The sequence below is a fragment of the Aotus nancymaae genome, unplaced genomic scaffold, assembly GCF_030222135.1.
Source record: "Aotus nancymaae isolate 86718 unplaced genomic scaffold, 86718_ANA_hifiasm-v0.15.2.pri h1tg000014l, whole genome shotgun sequence".
NCBI classification, from domain to species: domain Eukaryota; kingdom Metazoa; phylum Chordata; class Mammalia; order Primates; family Aotidae; genus Aotus; species Aotus nancymaae.
In genome coordinates, this window is record NW_026988425.1 from 34545228 (window position 1) to 34551251 (window position 6024).

The 6024-nt window shown below is 40.4% G+C and overlaps 1 non-coding gene across 1 annotated transcript; it reads left to right on the top strand.

The window, feature by feature from the left end:
• Positions 1 to 4707: 4707 nt before the first annotated feature.
• Positions 4708 to 4921, top strand: LOC135275077 (small nucleolar RNA U3). The gene has a single exon (XR_010342789.1). It is a non-coding gene; the product is annotated as a small nucleolar RNA U3 (small nucleolar RNA).
• Positions 4922 to 6024: the final 1103 nt, after the last annotated feature.

A 6024-nucleotide genomic window follows, 5' to 3' on the forward strand; every position in this document is an offset into this window, starting at 1 on the left:
ATTTAAATGTTTGATAAGACAAAGGAAGGTATAGAACAAATAAGAAAAGAAAAGCATGAGAACAGAAAACTTGGATTTTGTAAAGAATCAAATGGAACTTCTGGAATAAAAATAGTCACTAAATTAAAAAAAACTCAATGAGTGTGTTAATTGGTAGATTAGACATAGATAACTATGCAATTGGAAGATAGATTTGAGAAAATTATCCAGAAGGCAGTGTAAAAAGAAATAAATGGAAAATATGAAGGGTCCAGAGACACATGGTATAGAATGAGAAGATTCAAACAGCACATAGACGTTCTAGAGAGCAAAAATAGAAAGAGGAGCAGATGGACAATGAATAGCAGAATGAACAATTAATTTCCAGGGGTACATGATACAATGCCTAAAAGACTGGTCCTGTCTTCTTCATTTATCGCCTTTCTCTTTTCTATGGTGACTGCACTAATTTGCATGATGAAAATACTATCTTTATGATGGTAGCTCAAAGATGTGTATCTTTGATCCAGATTTCTGTTTTGAATTCCAGACTCATATATATGCACTTGATTATATTCATTTATATATTTCACAGGCATCTAAAAATGAGCTTGTTGAAACCTGAATGTTTTATGTTTCTAAATCAATGTTTCCATATCAGTAAACCATCATCTCTATTCACTCAAAGGCTAAAGAGAGGTATCTAGGCATCATTTTTGAAACCTTCCTCTCTCTTTTGGCCCTAATCCAATCCTTCACCAAATTCTGTTGATGAACCTCCAAAAAGCTCTGACACCATCACCTTAGTCCCTACCACTGCTTGTCCCCTAAATTTTACAATAGTTCCTTAATTAATCCTCCTATTTTTCACTTTTGTTATCCTCCAATTGATTCACCACTTAGGAGTCAAAAAGGATGTTTTAAAAACACAAAAGTAGATGATGTCACTCTCCAGCTTACAATTCTCCATTGGTTTCTCGCTTTCTTTGAAAAATTCAAGCTCCTTTGCATAGTTAAGGTAGACACAACAATGTCCCCCATCCAAAGATTTAGAACCTGTGAATATGTTAGGTCACATGGCAAAGGTGAATAAAGGTTTCAGATGAAATTAAGTTGTTACCTTGGCTGACCTTAAAATGAGGAGAGAACCCTGGATTATCCAGGTAGGCCTAATGTAATCACAAGGATCCTCAAAAGTGTAAGAGGTGAACAGCAAAGACAGTGAGGGATTGTAAGAAAGACTAAACTGACTTACTATTGCTGGCTGCAAGGACGGAAGCGGGTTATGAGCAAAAAAATGGCAGGCAGAAAAAGCATTCACCTCTAGGCTTTCAGAAAGGAGCACAGTCCTGCCAATATTCTGATTCCAGCCCAGAGAGACCTGTTTTGTACTTCTGACTTCCAAAACTGTGGGATCATAATTTTATGGGGTTTTTTTGTTTGTTTGTTTTTTGTTTTGTTTTGTTTTTGAGACAGAGTCTTGTTCTGTTGCCAGGCGCCAGGCTGGAGTGCAATGGCCCAATCTTGGCTCACTGCAATCTCCGCCTCCCGGGTTCAAGCAATTCTCCTGCCTCAGCCTCCCGAGCAGCTGGAACTACAGGCGCACGTCACCACGCCCAGCTAATTTTTGTATTTTCTGGTAGAGATGGGGTTTCACCATGTTGGCCAGGATGGTCTCGATTTCTTGACCTCGAGACCTGTCCACCTCAGCCTCCCAAAGTGCTGAGATTACAGGCATGAGCCACCGAGCCCGGCCAACTTTATGTTGTTTTAAGCCACAAAGTTTCTGGTAATTTGTTACACAATAGAAAGTGCTACCACAGCTTCCAGGAGTCTGCAGCATTTGGCCATTGTTCCCCTCTTCAGTCCCCCTGGGGCATTCCCCTGCTCACTGTGCTCTGGCCCCCCTGCCCTTTTTTCTGCCTTCTATGCTGAGCTCTTGGCCAGGATTACGGCCTTCTTATCTCCCTTTCCCTCGGCTTGAAGTACACTTCACCTGGTGTCATTGTTCATGTTCTCCCAGAAGTAAACCTTGATGTAAGTATTTCAATTCAAGTTATTCATTTGGAAGGTTGTCTCAGAAACACAGGTAGGGGAATAGGAGACTGGGTCAGGGGAAAACAAATAGCCAATAAGGAAACACTAATGAGGTGGTCACCGCTATGGATAGCTGGAGTTTACTTCGGCTGGGAAACTCTGTAAGACAGCATAGACCAGCTCTATTTGGAATATCACTGTATACACAGCACCTATTTTAGGCACTTAATAGATATTTGTTGCATGAATAAATAGAGAATAAATTAATAAACCAGCTAGCACATGAATAGTGCTCACTATGTGCTATCTGGAACGTGATGAACTTTAATAAATTTATGCTGCTTTGCTATCTTTGCAAATTTGTTAATTCTGAGGTCATCTTTTTCTTCGATATATGCTATGTAGCCTCAACATAGTCACCGAGACTATTTAATCATAATGCATTGATGCCAATTGAATTTGTAATATTCACTCCAAGACAAGGAGTGGAAATGAAGGAGCCTCTATGAGCACTTGGAAAATCTTTCAGTATACACAGAGATTGGAAAATGGGGATATACTAAGCTGGAGGGAAGTGGTATATGTTCAAAGGAAAAATTCCCTGAGTGATTTTGATATGTGCCTTCTCCTTATGACAGTGACATGACATGAGCCAAATCATTCTCATAATTTCATTATTCATTTCAAGCAATTATTGCTTTGATTTTATTTTTCAAATAATTAACTCTTCTGGGCATGAAGCACTTGCCATCACCTTTCCAGTTTGAAATTCTTTTTTGCAGCATTCAAGCTTTTGATCTTATAAAAGCATTGACCATTTTTTATCCCATAAAAGCAGTTTGTTAAAATCATGAACTAAAGTGTTAAAGTATCATTCTGTTAAAAGTCTCACAGATACTGTGTGGCATGTAGCTTCTGCTCACAGAATTGTTCAAGTAATGGTACTTGAGTATTTATTTTATACATGCTAGGAATCAAAGAATACCAAATAACAACTATACTGAATAACAGTAGAGAAATAAAGATTCATTCTATATTTTAGTTCTGTATGAGATCTGTGTTTTTGGGGAGGGGGCAGATAATAAGAATTAACTGAATGAATTCTTCAAGCTGTTCCTTACACAGGAAGCACTGTCATAATGGGTCACCATTAACTACAGGAGTACACTGTATCTTTTAGGTATGTTGGGATGGACATAGAAATGAGACCTACTTTGTTAAGTCACGCCAAGATTAGTGTTTTAACTCAGTAGTGCATTGTATAACACTAGTCTGACTTGCAATGTGTTCAATAGAAAACCAAAAAATTGTACTTTGTCCTCTAACATACAATCTTTGTGAAGAAAAAAAAGCAAGCTACAAATACAAGCCATTTAGAAAGATGGCCTTGAGATCCTCAAGAGATGGGGTGAATGTATCTGTCAGTTTGATGTTTGTCCACTACACTCCTTACGGCGAACTTTGAGCTAATTTTTAATGGTTTGAATTGTGACATAAGAAATGATAAACTCTTCCTCTTCTTGGAGTCTGTGGCAGACCAGGGATCATGAAAAGTTTATGTAAATAAATGTGCCACTCACTATTTTTTTTTTTTTTCCGAGACGGAGTTTCGCTCTTGTTACCCAGGCTGGAGTGCAATGGCGCGATCTCGGCTCACCGCAACCTCCGCCTCCTGGGTTCAGGCAATTCTCCTGCCTCAGCCTCCTGAGTAGCTGGGATTACAGGCACGCGCCACCATGCCCAGCTAATTTTTTGTATTTTTAGTAGAGACGGGGTTTCACCATGTTGACCAGGATGGTCTTGATCTCTTGACCTCGTGATCCACCCACCTCGGCCTCCCAAAGTGCTGGGATTACAGGCGTGAGCCACCGCGCCCGGCCCGCCACTCACTATTAAAGGGAATTCTAGGTTCCTCCCAGTTCATTTAAATATGAAAATATATTAGAAGCTGTAGCAAGAACTTTAGCTATTGAGGCCCCAGCATACTTTAATTATTGCTTGGCTTTCATTAAAGAAACAGAAGGTAGACCTCCATCTTCCATAAAGCAATAGACTGGCCTAAATGAAAACTAAGGCCCTACAAAAAAGTAAGGACCATTTTGGTTGCTAAGGTGATGAAAGAAGGCTACTGGGGCATGTGGTAGTGAGGTCAGGTGGTCTAAGGTGGCTCAGTGCTCAAGAGTGGAAATATTTGTGAATGTCTAATGATAACTAGAGAGTGAGAGAGGAAGGGCATATGTTACTAGTTACCAGTTCTCTTAGGAGCTAATGTGGAAACCGTACAGAGAAACCCTTTAGTGGAGTGATTCAAAATATATTGATGCCTTCTGACCATCAAGGTTGTCCTTTTACTGGGGCTGCTGATCTCTTAACAGCATGGTAAAGAGCAAGTAATACAGGATGGAAAGAAGCTGCTCTGTCAGAGTGAAGGATAGGGAGAGAATTGGTGGGGAAAGGCAAAAGGCAATTAGGTATCAGAAGCCTTCTCACTGCTTGCTAGCAATTAGAGGAACACATGTTTTGCACACTTAGACTTACTAATACTCATATTTGCAGGTCAGTTTGAGTGACAACATTTCTGGTCTGTAGAATACATTCCTCTAGGTGTACCCCAAGGAAAAAGAAGTTTGCAACAACAGCATTTCTTTTTCTCTCATCTGGTTTAGAACTGGTGATTCAAGAAAAGGAATAACCACTATGCTTTCAGGGATCATTTTTATAGTTCGTTACCAGAGCAGCTCCTCTGAACGTGTAGAGCAATGGAACCCATGAGGAAGACAGGCAGCGTTCTGTCCTGAGTGTGAAGCTGGTTCTTGGTGTTGCTTTGCTGCAACTACCACTCGCCACTGATGACCGTTTTTGTCTTCCTCTGGGACAGTAAGGGAAAGGATGCAGTCTGAATGGTTATCATTGAAAGCAAGAAAGAAAGAGAGAGAAGATAGGAAGAAAGAAACTAAGAAGAAAGAGAAAGATAAGAAAGGAAGGAAGAAAGAAAGAAAAGGATGAAAGAAAGAAAAGAAAAGAAAATAGAAAGAGAGAAAACTACCAGATTTTTCAGTGTTAGAGCCTGCAGTTACTAATATCCCATTCCTACCAGTCTCTGAAATCACTTTCCCTGGATGTCTTCCTGAGTTTGGATACTGTACCCACTGACAGTTATTCTGCAAAGATAAGAAAGGAGTGACACAAAAGAATCCTGACAGGCTGAAGCCACTGAGAGCCTGTCTCTGCTGGCAAGTAAAGCATTCCTGATATACTTAATTAACTAATATCAGTAAGTATTACTAATTAATATATTAATATAATTTTGCTTATCAACAATAAACCTCTGCTGGTTTAATATACAGATGATCGATGTGATTTGTCTCTTTAGAAGGCTCTCTGGAAGAAGCATAAACCTATGAGGTCTGGAGGGAGCAGATAAAATGGCCAGAGTGGTGAACATGACAACAGAGTTAAGATAATCAGCTGCATCTGAAGAAGGCCCCAAGCAGCAAAGGATCTAGCAGAACAGGCTGGTATTTTTAAAAAGCTGGCTGATCCTTAACTCATTCTGTTAGACATTTCTCTTTGGAATAGACTGGAGTCTTTTGAGCAGAGGTGTAAGCAAGACAAGAAGGGCTGGGCATGGCCTCCTAGATGTGGGTAAAAGGGGAGAATCCCAGCCAGACACGGTGGCTCACGCCTGTAATTCCAGCACTTTGGAGGTCCAAGGTGGGCGGATCATGAGGTCAAGAGATCAAGACCATCCTGGGCAACATGGTGAAACCCATCTCTACTAAAAATACAAAAAATTAGCTAGGTGTGGTGGCGTGTGACTATAGTCCCAGCTACTTGGGAGGCTGACGTAGGAGAATCTCTTGAACCCAAGAGCAGAGGTTGCAGTGAGCTGAGATAGTGCTGTTGCACTCCAGCCTGGCAAAAGTGAGACTCTGTCAAAAAAAAAAACGTGGGCAATCCCTTCTCAAAGTCTCCCTTCCTGAGAGAGTTGCAATAATTCTGTGATGC